Here is a 19145-nt window from a genome sequence, read left to right as displayed (position 1 = left end):
CCGGCTCTTCTAGTAATAATCCCCCCCGACTTATATCCACACCGAGATATTCACCAATCAAAGTAATAAAAATACCACCTCCTATTATGCTATGTGGTCGCATCCCCCGAACCATAGCTGATAAATAATAACCCACACAATATGGTATACTTACAGTGCTTTGTGGGTCTCGAATACACATATGGTAAAACAAATCCTGTTCATTTACTTTTTCTTTGTTCTTACCCCTTTGTGTAATCGAATTAGCTAAAAACCTATGTATCACTCTTAATTCGGCTCTATCTATATCCAAATAAGAGTAATTTCCCCCTTTGAAACGGTGATGGCTTGTCATTTGACTCCACACACCGTGTGTATCAAAATTCTCATCTATCTTTCTACCGTTTAGTATCAATCCTCTACAATCGGCAGACGCTAACTCCTCAGGCGTATATATACGTAAAGCCTGAGCCATGTCCAGTAAAGACATGTGGCGCATCGAACCGCCTAACAAAAATCTAATAAAAGAACGATCGGTTAAACTAGCTACCCGATCATTCAACTCTATACTACATAACAATTCTTCACACCATACTTTATATACAGGTCTACGTATGGTGAATAAACATATCCAGTCATTAAAAGAAGAATTACCATACCTCTGTACAAGTAATTCCCTAATTGGCCCGGCCAATTCTACAGCTTCTAAGGGTCCCCATTCTATGACCCTCGGTACCTCAACAACCTTGGAATGAAGAGTATGCAAACCCCGTTGATATTTTGGATAATCTATCCAAAGTCTGTCAAATCTCAGGTTCGGGTGCAACTCTTCCAAGTGCATATCGGAAAAAGTCATGACTGGATGAGGTACATCCTGCTTGTAGTAGTTATCCACCTCCTGTTGTTCCAAATTCTCAGCAGGAGCATTGCGGGCTTGGGATGAAGATTCACCCCTTTCATTCTACAAAACACATCAAACACAAATTTTGTGCATCCAAATATGCATTAGTGTCAGCAAAATCATCAATCAAAATAATTACAATGACATTATCAATTTATATCAAACTTAAGCTCATTTTCATATTTTCATCAAATCTACACTTTTTCAAATAAGCATATACGAAAATGTTCGCCAAGTTCATAAGCATTCAACTCAAATAACATGTCAAAATAATCATTACTAGCAATTAAACAAGTCTCAAATGGCATTATCTTTCAAAAATCAAGTTCATGAATTTTAGACTTGAAAAAGTCCACTTTAATTCTCAAAATCATGTTTAGGCTCAAAGTTTGGATCATTTAACTACCTAAACATGTTACACTACTTAATTTAGCAACAATTCATGACAAAAATCGGCCATAACCTGTTTATATCAAAAAGCCCCAAATTTGCTCAAGAACACCAACCCTAGATTACTCAAAATTTGAAGTTTAAGGCTTCTAATCATGTTAAACAGCATCAATCTAGGTTATACAAGCATAATACATAAACAATTTAAGTCTAATTACACTAAAAAGCATCAAAATCAAATTGGGGAAAAAATTGCTCAAGAACATCAAATTTCGAATTAAATGGTGTTTAGGTGTAGAAATTTACCGTTTTTCTTGAGTAATTCTTAGATAGCATCCTTCTCAACATGATTTTAGCAAAAAATTTGGTGATTAACGGTTAAAAATTGGGATTTTTGGGGTGTTTTTGGGTGGTTTTTCGGAGTATTTTCGCTGTTATTTTTCGCAGTGTGTTTTTGTGGTTGTGGACTGATCAGTTCGGGTGTTTATTATTTTTTTTTCTGGGTTTTGATACCTCCGCGAGTCGCGGAGATTAACCCTCCAAACTCCGCGAGTCGCGGAGTTGTTTTTTTTTTTTTTTATATAATCATTAACTTTTGAAACAATTAAGTACTTAATTTTAAAATTTTGTTTCCCTTGTTATTTAGGACGAGGTCGTTTCGGATCGATGTCCTAGTCCGTCCCTCGACAAAATTTTAAAATTTGTCTTTTTGTAGCGATTGTTTTAAAAGCTAAGATTTTTGAGTTTTTTCAATGTTTTTGGCATACTTTAATTCAATAAGATTAAAAATAATGATAATAAAAGTTCTCGTCCCTACCTCGGGTAAAGCAATTTCGGTTCAAAGACCTAGTCTTCAACTTACGACGAATTTTAAAAATCATATTCTTAACTTAATGAGATAAAGTAAATTTTTGTTTTTAAATTCACACAACTTAAATATAAAAAATTAAAAATTAAAAATTCACACCAAACTTAATTTAAAAATTTATAAATTCATATCAAACTTATATTAATTTTTCAAATATTTACAATTTTAAATATATTGTTTTTACAAAGTTTACAATATTAATTTAAGATTTAAATATTAATTTTTAAAATATGGTAAAAATAAAATTAAAAATCTTTTTGTCTTTTTATCCCACTTTAATCAATCAAATATTATCAAAAATATGCGCCCCTCTTTTCGGTAAAGTAATTTCGGTTCCAAGACCTAATTTAACTCATGACGAATTTTTAAAATATTTTGGGTTGATTGATTAAAGATATTTATACCTTAAGAATAAACGTTAAATTTCGCAGTGATGTAATAAATTTTTGAATGATATCAATAATTTCGGTCGCCAAACCTAATTTTATTTAATACCAATTTAATACTTTTTAGCGAACAAATTAGCGTTTATTATCAAAAGGTTAAAAATAAAAATAAAAACTAAAAACTGTACAGACATACCTGTGAAATATATTTCTTAGTTATATGATCTATTCCATTCATAAGATAGTCGGTTTAATTGATTTTCCATGGCTACATAGGCGTAACCTCGAGCATTCAGTGTCTTTTCTTCTAAACATATGAACGGTCCGTCTCTGCATAAAGTAACAAATTCGGTATTTGAATAGGTTTGATTATTTGAACATTTACCTCCATGTGACCATTTTCCGCATTTGTGACATCGTTCTAGGTGTCGTGCTCTTCTTTTCGCTGCGGATTTTGATTTTCCTTTACCAAATTGTAACTTATTATCTTCGCATCTGGATTCTTTTCTAACTCCGTCCATTCTTTCTCTGATTACTGATACTATTTCACTCGGTAGTATGTCATTATTACGTTTAGTGATCAAAGCGTGTAGCATTAGACCATGGTTTAGTTCACAGGCAGTCTTCATTTCGTAAAAACCTAAAAAAATAAAAATTCAGAATGGGGGGAGAAGACTAGTTCTTTAGGGTCTGCTAGGGAAAGACCATTCGGGTTCCATTTTCGAGAACTACACGAAAACAGACAATCTAACTCTAACAGAAATACATATTATCCTTTAAAGACTTGATTCTCCCCACACTTAGTTAGCTGTGGTGTCGAAATTTTGATTAACTTCGTTGTCGACTTCCATCGGAGCATGTATGTAATGTTTAACTCTGTGACCATTAACTTTAAATTCAATCCCATTTGAATTTATCAATTCTATCGTTCCGTATGGGAAAACTCTTTTGACTATGAATGGTCCAGACTATCTTGATTTCAATTTTCCAGGAAATAGCTTGAATCGTGAATTGAAAAGAAGAACTCTGTCTCCTTCTTTAAATTCTTTTGAACTTCTGATTCTTTTATCATGCCATTTCTTCGTTCTTTCTTTATAGATTAAGGAATTTTCGTATGCTTCATGTCTTAATTCTTCTAATTCGTTTAGTTGACTTAATCGTAGCCGTCCGGCTTCATGTAAATCAAGATTACATGTCTTCAAAGCCCAAAATGCTTTGTGTTCAATTTCTACTGGAAGATGACATGCTTTTCCATAAACAAGTCTAAAAGGTGTGGTTCCAATTGGAGTTTTGTAGGCTGTTCTAAAAGCCCAGAGTGCATCCTCCAATTTAATGGACCATTCCTTCGGATTTGATCCTACGGTTTTCTCTAGAATACGTTTTAAAGCTCGGTTGGTATTTTCAACTTGTCCACTTGTTTGTGGATGATATGCGGTGGAGATTTTATGAGTTACTCCATATCTTTTAAGAATTTTCTCAAGTTGATTATTACAAAAATGAGTTCCCCGATCACTTATTAAAGCTTTCGGTGTTCCAAACCTTGCAAAAAGACGTTTTAAAAAGTTGACTACAACTCGTGCATCGTTAGTTAGGAGAGCTTGTGCTTCCGCCCATTTAGATACATAATCAATGGCTACGAGTATATATAGATTATTATGAGATTTTGGAAATGGACCCATAAAGTCAATACCCCAAATGTCAAATACTTCACATACTTGGATGACATTTTGTGGCATTTCATCACGTTGACTTATTTTTCTGGCCCTTTGACATGCATCACAGGATTTGCAAAGAAGGTGTGCGTCTTTGTAAATTGTAGGCCAATAGAATCCAGCTTCATAAACTTTTATTGCTGTTAGTTGAGGCCCATAATGCCCTCCTGTTGGTCCTGTGTGACAATGGTTTAAAATTTTACTAGCTTCATCTCCAAATACACATCGGCGTATTATTCCATCGGGACAACTTTTAAACAGATGTGGATCTTCCCAGAAATAGTGTTTTATATCACTGAAGAATTTCTTTCGTTTTTGGTACGATAATTCTTTTTCAAGGAATCCACATACTAAATAATTTGCATAGTCTGCAAACCATGGGATTTCTTTATAATCTATCTTCAATAGATATTCATCAGGAAAGTTGTCTTGTATGGCTGATTCATTTAGAACTTCTAATTCGGGATTTTCAAGACGAGAAAGATGATCAGCGGCGAGATTTTCTGCTCCTCTTTTATCTCGGATTTCAATATCAAACTCTTGTAAGAGTAAGATCCAACGAATTAATCTTGGTTTAGCATCTTGTTTTGAAAATAGGTATCTAAGAGCAGAATGGTCAGTATAGACCACCGTTTTTGCTAGAACGAGATATGATCGAAATTTGTCAAAAGCAAAGACAATAGCAAGGAGTTCTTTTTCAGTAGTTGTATAGTTCGTTTGTGCTCCTTGTAACGTCTTACTAGCATAATATATATGTTGAAATCGTTTTTCAATCCTTTGTCCTAAAACGGCTCCCATTGCAAAATCACTTGCATCGCACATTAGTTCAAATGGTAGATTCCAATTTGGTGTTATCATGATCGGTGCATTAGTGAGTTTTTCTTTAAGAATATTAAAAGATTTGATACATTCATCTGAAAAGATGAATGGCGCATCCTTTTCTAGGAGTTTATTCATAGGAGTGGCAATTTTAGAAAAATCTTTTATAAAACGTCGGTAAAAACCGGCATGCCCTAGAAAACTCCTAACTCCTCTAACATTTGTGGGATGTGGAAGTTTAGCAATTACATCTACTTTAGCTCTATCCACTTCAATTCCTTCTTTTGAAATTTTATGTCCAAGAACGATGCCTTCTTTAACCATGAAATGGCATTTCTCCCAATTAAGTACTAGATTTGATTTTTTGCATCTAATTAGCATTCGTTCCAGATTAACTAGACATGATTTAAATGTATCACCGAAGACTGAAAAGTCATCCATGAATACTTCCATGCATTCTTCTATCATGTCGTGAAAAATTGCCATCATACACCTTTGAAAGGTTGCAGGGGCGTTACAAAGTCCAAATGGCATGCGTTTGTAAGCAAAAGTACCATAAGGGCACGTGAATGTGGTTTTCTCTTGATCTTCGGGTGCTATTGGAATTTGAAAATATCCGGAAAATCCATCTAGAAAACAATAGTAACTATTTCCGGCTAATCTTTCCAACATTTGATCTATGAAAGGTAAGGGAAAGTGATCTTTTCTGGTGGCGTCATTTAATTTTCTATAATCAATACATACACGCCATCCTGTTACAGTCCTAGTAGGAATAATCTCATTTTTCTCATTTGTAATGACAGTCATGCCACCCTTCTTAGGTACGCATTGAACTGGGCTTACCCATGGACTATCAGAGATTGGATATATCAAACCTGCATCTAGCAGTTTAATAATCTCTTTCTTAACTACATCTTGCATATTAGGATTTAGTCTTCGTTGGCGTTGCACATACGTTTTATGACCTTCTTCCATAAGGATTTTATGTGTGCAATACGAAGGACTTATTCCTTTAATATCATGAATCTTCCATGCAATGGCTGGTTTATGAGCTTTCAACACAGAAATGAGTTGTGATTTCTCATTTTCAGTAAGAGAAGACGATATTATTACAGGTAATTCAGATTCACCATGTAAATAAGCGTATTCCAAATGGTTTGGAAGTGGCTTTAACTCTAATTTCGTAGGTTCTTCTATCGATGATTTATATCGATATCTGTCTTCTTCTTTTAGCATTTGAATTTCTTCTGTTGTTGGTTCATATCCATTAGCTATAAGTGTAGCTAACATTTCAGCTTCATCAATTGGTTCATTACCTTCTCCTAAAGAACATTCTCCTGTTCCTTGTAATTCTGGAAATTCTTCTAATAATTCTGCATGTGCATCTATAGTTTGAATATAATAACATGTATCATCTGCAGATTGTGGCTGTTGCATTGCTCTATCAACTGAAAAGGTAACACTCTCATCCTCTATACTTAGGGTCAGTTTCTTACCGAACACGTCTATCATTGCTTTAGCCGTGTTTAAGAATGGTCTTCCTAATATGAGAGGAACTTGAGAATCTTCTTCCATGTCCAAAACAACAAAATCTACTGGAAATACTAAAGTACCAACTTTAACTAGCATGTTCTCCATTATCCCTCTAGGATATTTTATTGATCTATCGGCTAGTTGTATGCTTATTCTGGTTGGTTTTAATTCTCCAAGGTCTAGTTTAGCGTATAGTGAATACGGCATTAGATTTATACTAGCACCTAAGTCTGCCAATGCTTCTATTGAACTAAGACTACCCAGAAAACATGGAATTGTGAAACTTCCTGGATCAGATAGTTTTTCTGGTATCTTATTCAACAGCACTGCTGAACAATTAGCATTCATAGTAACAGCCGAGAGTTCTTCCATTTTCTTTCTATTTGAGATTAGATCTTTCAAGAATTTAGCATATCTTGGCATTCCTGAAATCACATCAATGAAAGGAAGATTTACATTTATCTGTTTAAACATATCCAAGAATTTGGATTGCTCGGCTTCAAGTTTCTCTTTCTTCATTATACTCGGGTAAGGAAGTGGTGGTTGGTATGGTTTAACATAAGGTTTATCCTTAACTGTGTTATCTTCATTAATCTTTTCAACTACCGGTTCTTTTTCCTTATCTTGATCAGGTTGTGGTTCTTGTGGAGTAGGAATAGTTTCATCAGAAGTTACAGGTATTTCAGGTGGTTTAAGTGTTGTACCACTTCTTGTGGTAATAGCTTTAGCTGTTTCATTTCGGGGGTTAGCATTTGTATCACTAGGTAGACTTCCCGGTTTTCTTTCACCTATTAACCTTGCTAGGTTACTTACTTCTTGTTCCAGATTTTGAATAGAAGCTTGTTGATTTCTAAATGCTTGAGCATTTTGTTCATTGGTTTGTTTCTGAGATGTGAAAAACTGCGTTTGAGTTTCAACTAGCTTCGTCATCATATCTTCTAAATTCGGCTTTTTATCATCGGTTTGTTGTGGTGGTTTGTTTTTAAAATTAGGTCTTTGCTGATTGTAAGTATTATTGGATACTTGTTGATTGCTAGGACCTTGTTGGTTGTTGTATGGAATATTTCGGTTATAATTCTGGTTTTGATTGTAAATTGGTCTTGGCGGTTGATAATTATTCTGATAATTATTTCCAGGCCTTTGGTTTATGTATGAAATATTCTCTCTTTGTTCCATTGTTAATTCAATACTGAGACAATCTTTTGTCAAATGTGGTCCTCCACACTGCTCACAACTAATTCGTATTGAGTGAATATCCTTAGTCATCTTTTCCATTCGTCTCTCCACAGCATCTATCTTTGCGGAAATGGAATCTAAGTCATGGCTAGAATCGGCTCTAGCTGCTTTAGATGATCTAATGATATCTTTTTCTTGGTGCCACTCATGTGAGTGGGAAGCAGTATTATCAATAATTTTGTAAGCATCAGTTTCGGTTTTCTTCATAATAGAACCACCAGCTGCTATATCTATGTCTTTTCTTGTAGTGATGTCGCATCCTTGGTAGAATATTTGTACTATTTGACAGGTGTCTAAACCATGTTGCGGACATCCTCTTAACAACTTTCCATATCTTGTCCACGCCTCATATAGAGTTTCATTTGGCTTTTGTGTGAACGTAACAATTTCTGCTTGAAGTCTTACGGCTTTAGATGCAGGAAAGAATTGTTTAAGAAATTTGTCAACTAAAACATCCCATGTATCAATCGCCCCTTCAGGTAACGATTCCAACCAATCTTTGGCTTCTCCCTTTAAAGTCCAGGGAAATAACATGAGATATATCTGTTCATCCTCCACTTCTCGTATTTTAAATAGTGTGCAGATCCTATTAAATGTACGTAGATGTTCATTTGGATCTTCCTTTGGCGCACCACTAAATTGGCATTGATTAGTCACCATGTGTAGAATTTGTCCTTTGATTTCATAATCTGGCGCATTAATGTCTGGATGAGTAATTGCGTGACCTTGGCCAGTGCATTTAGCTCTCATTCGGTCTTCCATACTTAAAGGTTCCAGATTCTCCATAATTGAATTTGTTGAATCAGTATCACTAGATGATTCTGATTTAATGGTTCGTTCCTCAACAATCTCTGTTTGAATGATTGGTGGTTCCGGAGGAAAGTTTAGTGGTTCAGGATCTACGAACCATTCCTGAATATTCTCCGGATTCTCAATTGTGAGGTCGGGTTCAAAAAATGGATTATCGGAAATTTGATCTGAAGTACTTGGTCGACTGGATGACGATTCTAAAGAAAAATCAACGGCGGTTATATTTGCTAAATGTCTTGATCTAGTTACAGGTGGTGAACGTACAAAAGGTGATGAACGTCTTGCTCGGTGCATTCACTGAATATCCTATTAGTTTTTAAAAAGGGAAGAAAAATTATAATAAGTTATCCAATTAATAGACTTTTCTGATTTTGCCCACGTTTCGAATAGCCAAAAGATGCAGCAGAGGGGCAGGATTCGTTTGGTCTCAATATAATTGAGGACTGTTTGGCTCCAATAACCCGGTCCACGTACAAATCCAACTATTACTACGAACCAGAAAATTTTGATGTCTATCAATTTAACCACTCAAAATAGATTTTCGTAATTTTAAGAAATTTAGATAAGAAGTAGAATAAAAATCTATGTCCTAAAAACTAGAATGGCGAGAAATGAGAAAGAAAAAGAGTTCGTCGAAAAAGGTCGAAAAAGAAAAAAAAAAAAATGGTTGAAAAATAAAAGGTGACGGAAAAATAAAAGAAACTTATAAAAACTTAAAAATACTTAACTAACCTAATCTTATTTCTACAACTAACTTAAAATTATAATCGCAAATTGATATTATTAATTGGAATGATAATTGGTACATAGTAAAAGGTGTCTAAAAATATTAAAGCTTACAGGAAAAACAAAATCCCAAATGGAAATAACTTAAAAAGAAACTAAAACTTAAAAAGGCGTCGCAAAATTCTAAAGCACTTAAATCTTAGTCTAAAGAAAAAGCACTTAAGGAATTCTACGGCAAAGCCTAAAAATCTAGGAGTAAAAATAACTATAGCAAAAACTAAGTTTAAAATTAAATATGAGCTAAAAATACAAATATTATGCTACAACGATTAAAAAGGGACAAAATATAAAAATATACAAAAAGTTGTAAAAAGTACAATTTTTATAAAAATATTATTTTTATATTATTTTATTTAATAAAACTACTAATTTTACAAATTAATTAAAACTAATTAATACTAAATACATAAATTAAATAAAAATTAAAAGTAAAAATAAAACTAATAATAATAATAATAATAATTAGGGTTAAATAATAATTATAATTAATTATAAACCGTAATTAATGCTGAATTAGGGCTTCCTGTCGCCTGTCAGATACCCTCCGCGAGTTGCGGTAATTAATGAAGAAAACCCCGCGAGTCGTGGGGTTCAAAAATTCAGATGACAGCTTATAATTTCAACGCGTTTTTCTTTATTTTTTTTTTTTATTTTATTTTCTGTTTTCTGTTTTTTTTTTATAAATAAAAGATATTTAATAAAACTTATATTTTTATAAACTAAACTAAAAATAAAGAAACTTATAAAACTTAAATATTTAACAAAATCTTAAAAATACTTATATTTTTGTTTTTCTTTTTATATTTTTCGAATATTTAAAACGTATTTTTACAAAACGAATTTTTAATAAAAGTAAACTAAAAATCTCTTTTTTTTTTATTAGCGTTGAGCTTCCGGCTTTTAAGATAAGTCCCCGGCAGCGGCGCCAAAAATACTTGATGTTATGCGAGGTGTATATAAAATAGTTATTAATTTTAGCAGAAAACACTATTAAATACGATACAATTTTACACAAGATATTTATTTATTTATAGAATGGATATACTTAAACCTTGCTACAACACTTATAGGCAGTGTACCTAATCGTACAGTAGTGTAGTTTTTAATAAGTCCGGTTCGTTCCACAGGGAAATCTTTAAACAAAGCTCAACGCTATATTAGTTTACTTTTATAAAAATACAAACATATATATAAGTAATATTATTATTATAAAGGGGGGTTTTTACCGTTTAATGACCGGTTTGTCGATTTTAAAACTTTAGTCGCAGTTAAAACCTAATGTAAAATATTAAATAAATAAAAGACTTAAATTAAAACTTAAAGTAAATAACGATAATGAAATTGCGAATAATAAAAGTGCGATAAACTTGCGATAATTAAAAAGTACGATAATTAAAAGTGCGATTAAACAACAATAAATAAAAGTGCGATAATTAGAAGTGCAATTAAATATAAAATAAAGGAAATTAAATATGAAATAAAAGAATTATGCTTATTTAAACTTCCGTAATCATGATGTTTGACGTGTTGATTTTAGTTTTATGCCCATGGGTTAATTGTCCTTTGTCCTGGATTATTTAATATGTCCGTCTGGTTTTTGTCCATAACAGTCCATCAGTCATAAATATAAAGTGCGAGTGTCCTCATCAAATTATTCTTATACCCGAAGTTAAATATTCCAACTAATTGGGGATTCGAATTGTAACAAGGTTTTAATACTTTGTTTAATGAATACACCAGGTTATCGACTGCGTGTAAATCAAGGTTTTACTACTTTGTTAACAATTACACCAATTACCCTTGAATGTAATTTCACCCCTGTTTTAATTATTCTAGTGGCTATTAATCCATTCCCGTGTCCGGTTAAATGAACGATTATTCGTACATATAAATACCCCGCCCATCGTGTCCGATCGAGTGTATATGGTAATTTATAGGGACGCCCAATTGTAAATCTTTATATTAACATTAACAAACTTTCATTTAGTTAAACAAATATCAAGCCCATTAATAGCCCATAGTCTAATTTCCACAAGTGTCGTTCTTTTGTCCAAACCCCAATTATGGTACAAAGCCCAATTACCCAATTTTAGTAATTAGCCCAACATCATGATTACTTCGTTTTAAATAAGCATAATAATAACTTAGCTACGAGACATTAATATAAAAAGGTTGAACATAACTTACAATGATTAAAAATAGCGTAGCGTTACACGGACAGAATTTCGACTTACACCCTTACAATATTCGCTAACATACCCTTATTATTAGAATTATAATTAAAATTAAAATATAAATTATAAATATAAATATAAATTTTACGTATGAATGAGGAAGAAAAAGATGATGATTTTGATCAGAATTCGGTTGGCTTTATAGGCAGTTTTCAATTTTGGGGCTCCGCGACTCGCGGTGAAAACCTCTTCAAACTCCGCGAGTCGCGGAGGTTACTTTTACAGCTCAGTCCTTGGAGTTTTTCTCTGCTGACGGTTTTTTATTTATAAATATAATATATATATAATTAATATAATTAATTATATATTATATTATATTTATATACATAGTTAACTTGTAATTTTTAGTCCGTTGCGTCGAGCGTTAAGAGTTGACTCTGGTCCCGGTTCCGGATTTTCGAACGTCCTCGCGTACAATTTAATATCTTGTACTTTGCGTTTTGAATCTTGTACTTTTGTAATTTCGAGACGTTTCTTATCAATAATTGGAACCTTTTTGATTGTCTTTTGTACTTTTGAGCTTTTTGGACGTTTGCCTCTTCAATTCGTCGAATCTGTCTTTTGTCTTCACCTTTTATTATACAAACGAATATCACTTGTAAATAGAACAATTGCAACTAAAAGCTTGTCTTTCTTAAGGAATAATGCTATGAAATATATGTTCGTTTTTAGCATTATCAACGTTGTAAAAAGGTTTTCGTTTAAAAGTGTCGGGAAGCGGGATTGCCGCTCACGTGAGTTGGACCCGAGGGACAGCAGCTTCCAGGCAATCTGGACGCCGTCCAGATATGCTGGACGCCGTCCTGGCCTTAAGAGCTGGACGCCGTCCAAGATCTTGGATGCCGTCCAGATGAGCTGAATCAGGAATTTTTTTTTTTTTTGTACACGTTTTTGGATTTATGAAGTCGGATTGTTACAGATATTTTCATAACCATTCTTATCTGAAATCATTTATCCCCTCGCGTTATCTGTATCACATCATAAAGGAAACTGTTTTTGTTTCTAAATTCTGAAACCTTCAAGTATAAAGTATGAATGTTTTGAAGTAGTGTTGGGAACTGAAGCATGAGTTAGTATAATATAATGACACTTGATCAACGTGATTATATTACAGTAAGTCATGCTGAGTTTCTAAATGGAACGTGATGATTCACAGATCATAACGTCATCATGTGACATATTACACGACTCTTGTATTCTACTTAACCTCTAAACATATCAAGAAAATATTTTTCTTGGTGATTCTGTCTTTTCTGAGGTATTCTGGTAATTTAACAAATCAAGATCGTGCTATTACCGTTCCTTTCTTAGAACATTAACTATGTTCATTTCGAAATCCATACCTACGAATTCTGGACCGTTATTCGATTGACTTGAAGTTGAGAAGAGGAGACAAAAGTATGGAACCCTTGAATATAAAAGAAAATATAAAGCTCGACAATAACACGTAAATTACAAACCGTGCATATCAATACGTATTGTAACGTAAAGGCACAGGGGAATTAAAAATACTATAACCCCAAGGTAATAGTAAAAGTAAATAAAATCCTCCGGTGGTAGATGAAAAAGAAGAATGACAAATATGAAAGTTAGGAGTATATCAAGGATCAGAACGGGATGGAGCATATTGATGAATACTTTAAAATATGAGTTGAGGGAGAAAGAATAGAAGGTATGAGTTGTGGAAATAAGGAAACGAAGGGAGTAGATTTATAGTGAAATAGCAGACAGAGAAATCGAAACAAATCATCACATTTAACCAAAGAAGATCCTAATTTCTTTAATTATCGAAGAACCAAAATCTTATTACGAAGATTTTCTCTAAATTCCTTAAATTTCGGAAATCAACCGTTACTATGTCATTGGTTAAAAAGAATGTGCATTTACTCATTTCATTCTTTTGTGATAACTTCACTCGTACTCTTCACAAAAATCAAATTGCTTTATCTATATTACTTGATGATAATAAAACTCTAATTTCCAACTCGTATATGTCATGAAAACATACTTATTGTCAACCATGACCATCCCATTCAAATTTTGGGACAAAATTTCTTTAACGGGTAGGTACTGTGACAACCCGGAAATTTCCAACCAAATTTAAACTTTATCTTTATAGTATTCCGACACGATAAGCAAAGTTTGTTAAGTTAAATCTCAAGAATTTTAAACTGTGTTCATACATTCATTATAACCTCGACCAAATTCCGACGATTCACGAACCGTTATATATAAATAGATATGTATATATATGTATATATATATATATATATATATATATATATATATATATATATATATTATAACTTGAGAATATTAATAAAGTATTAAACGTATAATACTTTACACGAACGTATTTGTTTCAATATGTTTATCGATGGAATTAGAAGATAATATCAAATGATTGATTTATCAGATATATTGTGATATGATTACGGGTCCATGTTATGAGGTCCACTGTGATTTAAGAAATCTATTCTTTTTGACAACATTCGAAAAATGGTAAATTGATTTATAAGTAAGAAAGTGGAGTGTAAATAACTTAGATGTTGGATATCGACAAGTTAAGTAACTCGACATTTTTTATTAAGATGATTTCATATGTTTATTTAACCTTTGGACTTTATCTCATGCTTCACCAACAGACTATAATTTAAAAACTTGAAACCTATTATGAATATATATGATTTTACTTTTCTAAAACGTTTTATGATATAACGATTTTCATTATTTTAACCTTTAAACAAAATTATTCTTAAATATATTTAGTTTTGGAAAACAAAATTATCATATTTATTTGATTTAGTTTCAAACGTACAAAAACATTTTCAGTTTAAAAAAGAACTTAATTATGAAAACGTATATAACTTTTATAAATATCTAGAACCGCTTTTGACAACTCATTACTTAACCAGTATGATAAAGATAATGATATTTATATTTTATTTTTTTTTATTAAATATATATAATGATTTAAATTAATATTATATATATTTATACGCGTATTATACGTACATAGTTTTATACTTTTACTATACTTAAACTTTACCTTTACTTTATTTTTACTTTACTTTAACTTTAATAATTCATACTTTAATAATTCACTTTAATAATTCATACTTTAATAATTCACTTTAATAATTCATACTTTAATAATTCACTTTAATAATTTATACGTTAATAATTCACTTTAATAATTCAAAAATCTATTATATATAGAATTCAATAGGTTTCATAATTTCATAGAAACTTGAAAATATTTTTCTCTAAACTCTCTCAATCGATTTACACACACACACACACACATACACACGCACACATACACACACACACACACACACACACACATATATATATATATATATATATATATATATATATATATATATATATATATATATATATATATATATATATATATATATATATATACTTCGTATTATTTCAAGATATTATTAGTATACATAAAATATTACGACGGAGTGCTGTCCGAGTGATTTCGAAATTGTTTTTCGAGCGGGATAGAGCTAAGGAAATTATGGGTTATAGCTATGGAGGTTATGGGTATGGTTCGGGAGTATTGCTCATGAGTCAAACTAGTGTTTATCATCCCCGTTGCGTCTACGTACTTTTCCTACAATATTGAATCTCAATATTGATACGTGAGCACTCATAACTTAACTTTTATATATTATTAGTGTATCCCTGACTAGTGCTCGAGTATATAGGATTATGCATGCTTATACGTTCGTCATTGTCGTTAGATAGGTTATGTCGAATCTTGAGTTAAATACATATGCTATTATGATAAGGTATATGATATGTATGTCGTTGGAAAGCTAGCGAAAAATTTAGAACTTTTCATTTAGATATCGAATTGTTTCGATGAACGGTTTAGAAGTTATAGTCAATTGAATTTTTGTAAAAGTGATTATTATTATCATCGTTATTATCGTCGTTATAATCTAATTATTATTATTATTATTATTATTATTATTATTATTATTATTATTATTATTATTATTATTATTATTATTATTATTATTATTAATAAAAGATATTATTTTTATTTTTATTATTATTATTATTATCGTTATTATCGTTAAGGTTATAATTAGTATTATTATTATTATTATTATTATTATTATTATTATTATTATTATTATTATTATTATTATAATTATTATTATTATTATTATTATTATTATTATTATTATTATTATCATTCAAATAGTTATTAGTATTATCATTAATATTATTATTATTATTAGTATTATTATAATTAAATTTAATATTAGTAACATCTAATTATTATGATTACTATTATTATTATTATTATTAATATGAACGCGATATAAAAGACGACTAAAAGCTATTAAACGAAGCGATTAGGAAATAATGAGTATGAGTATCATGATGAAATTAAGATATTGTAAGATATTGATTTAAAGGGAAAAATATCGTTTTCATTATTTTACTATTATTATTATTAAAAGTATTATTAATATTAAAACTATCATTTTTACTAAAATTATTATTTTTAATAAAATATCACTGTTAATATGAAACATCATTATTATTATCATTTTAGTACTATTATTAATAAAAATTATCATTTTATCATTTTTAAAAAATATAATTATTGTTATTTTTATTAGTAGAATAATAATAATTATTACAAAATAATATAACTTTTACTTATTATAATTATTATCAATATTATTTTATCAAATAAATATGTGATACAAAGATATTTTACTATGTATAATATAATTACATTAATAATACCTATCATATTATTTTTATGATATTAAATGAACTTTATAAATTTTATTACTTAAGATATATAAAAGTATATTTTTATTATATAAATTTTAATATAAAATTTTATTTATTAATAAAAGAACTATATTATTTACTTTAATAAAATCTGTTAAAAATATTTAAATATATAAAACGACTATATTTAAACTATATAATAATCATGTATAAATTTTGGAGGACATTTTGGTCAATATGACTTTTGTTGACTTTTGCATATTTAGTCTCGAGCATTAGGATTGTGATACACTACGACTTGACCTAAATTGTTAGATAGATATTGACCAAACATATAAATTGTAACAACCCGGCTTCATAAACCCAAAAACGCGTACCAAAAAATTTTTTTTATGGCAGTGCATCTGGACGGCGTCCAGAATCCTGGACGGCGTCCAGCTCAGAAATATGGGACGGCGTCCAAAGTTTGGGACGGCGTCCAGCTCAACACAACTGGGACGGCGTCCAATCAATTGGGACGGTGTCCCAATGGCCTTCCAGCTACTGATCACGGGTCCAACTCACACGAGCGGAAAACCCGCTTCCCGACACTTTCAAACGAAAACCTTTTTACCACAAGTCAATATAAGTGAAACTAAGAGATTTTCATCATCAAATCAAGTTTTACATCAACGGGCCCACATCGCCCATTTTACGAGTTTCGTTCTAAAATAAAAGTTTCGACCAAATATAAGTTTAAGTTCCAAACGACACTAGAGCATGGTGTTTGGGGTTAAACTACCCAATCTCGGTCGAACTCCAAAAGCTAAAACCCAAAAGCATCCCCTAACAAAACAAGCGGGAGATCACTAATCCAATTGAACGCTCTTACCCTTGTCAACGCCCGAGCCTATAAAAAAAAAGGTAAACAACGAGAGGGTAAGCAAAGCTTAGTGAATGCAATAATTATACGAATACATATATAATTATACCTACTTGCATACACTTACACAACCGCAAACATGCTAGCAAACAACATTAGCTTATCATCGCAATAACAAGCTATAATTCACCAATACCCCCAAGCTAGCATAACAACCGCATATAAATATAACTCGAATAATATAATATGCTTACAACACAAATAACCATGGTTAACCAATAGTACAAGGGAACGGCGCTCGCGAAAACGCCATCGGTGTTCATAACATCCGTTAGGGCACTTAACACCTCGCACCACTAACCCCTAGGGTGGCACCTTAACACCTCGGCACATCACCCCGAGTGGCATCTTAACACCTCGATGCAACACTCATTATTTTACGGAGTGGTGTCTTAACACCTCGACACTACACTCCTAGGTGGCATCTTAACACCTCGATGCTACACCCGAGTGGCATCTTAACACCTCGATGCTACACTCTTCACGTGAAACGTGGTGTCTTAACACCTCGACACTACACCTTTCACGCTACAACAAATAGATACATTATATACATACACATGTAATTATTCCACTCACCTCAAAGTCTTCGTGTAAGATAACCGAACTTGCAACGTCAATGTAACGTACCTATTACATTTTAGTACATAATCAATTCACAACTCAAGTCGGTCAAGCAACTCACTTAACAATCTAGAGTCTTTTGACCCTAAGTGCAATCCCAACCCATTTTGCACCTTTAACCCTAATAATGGGTTAACTTCACCAAAAACCCTAACTTTAGCCAATTAAGGTCTTAACACACTTTTAACCACAAAGTTAACTCGTTTTCATACATGCAAGACAACCTAGGTCATCAAAGACCCATTTGACCCATTTCTAGGTCAACACACCCATTTGGGTCACCTACAACCCAAATCACACCCACTAACATTAACTATAAGTGTATTAGTATTTACTTAGCACTTTAAGACCCATTTACACCATTTACCCTTTCAAAACCCTAGGTTAATCACCATTTGGGTCTTCATGACCCAAACTTACCCAAAACCCCCAAATCACTCATACATGGGTTTTATGTACAACATTAACCCAAACCCTAACCCTTAAACATATTTACTAGATCAATCAATTTTAGGGCTTACCACCACAATCAAAACGAAGCTAACGAGGAGATGAACAACTTCAATGCTCGAGCTAGAACCCGAAACAAGCTTCTTCCTCTCCTATTTGAGCTTTCTCACACTTAAGAGCACTCTCTCTCTAGAATTAAAGTAGATGATGTTTGGTGGTTGTGAATGGAGTAATGAGACTCCCAAAACTGATCTAGGGCTTTAAAATTCGTCCAAGAAGTGAAATTACCAAAATACCCATCTAAAATAATTAATAGCAAAAAGACATGCCTGCCAGCCATTCTGGACGGCGTCCAAAATGTTGGACGGCGTCCAGGTCTTCAAACTGGGACGGCGTCCCAAATATTTGGACGGCGTCCAAACCCAAAAAGAAAACAGGATCTTACAACTCTCCCCCACTTGAACCGGATTGCGACCTCGCAATCCAAGCCGCATGACACGAGGGAAGATAAACTAACACGAACTCTTCGGGCTCCCAAGTGAACTCGGAACCTTTACTTCGCCGCCATTGAACCTTGAAAGTTCTCACCTCTTTATTCCTCAACATTTTCACCTTCTCGTCAAGGATAGCAATCGGTTCCTCGACATATTCTAACTTGTTGTTTAGCTCGATCTCGTCTAAAGGCATCCATGAGGAATCATCCGCAAGACACTTAC

Source organism: Rutidosis leptorrhynchoides, chromosome 11, assembly GCF_046630445.1.
Source record: "Rutidosis leptorrhynchoides isolate AG116_Rl617_1_P2 chromosome 11, CSIRO_AGI_Rlap_v1, whole genome shotgun sequence".
NCBI classification, from domain to species: domain Eukaryota; kingdom Viridiplantae; phylum Streptophyta; class Magnoliopsida; order Asterales; family Asteraceae; genus Rutidosis; species Rutidosis leptorrhynchoides.
This window is presented reverse-complemented; position numbering follows the sequence as displayed.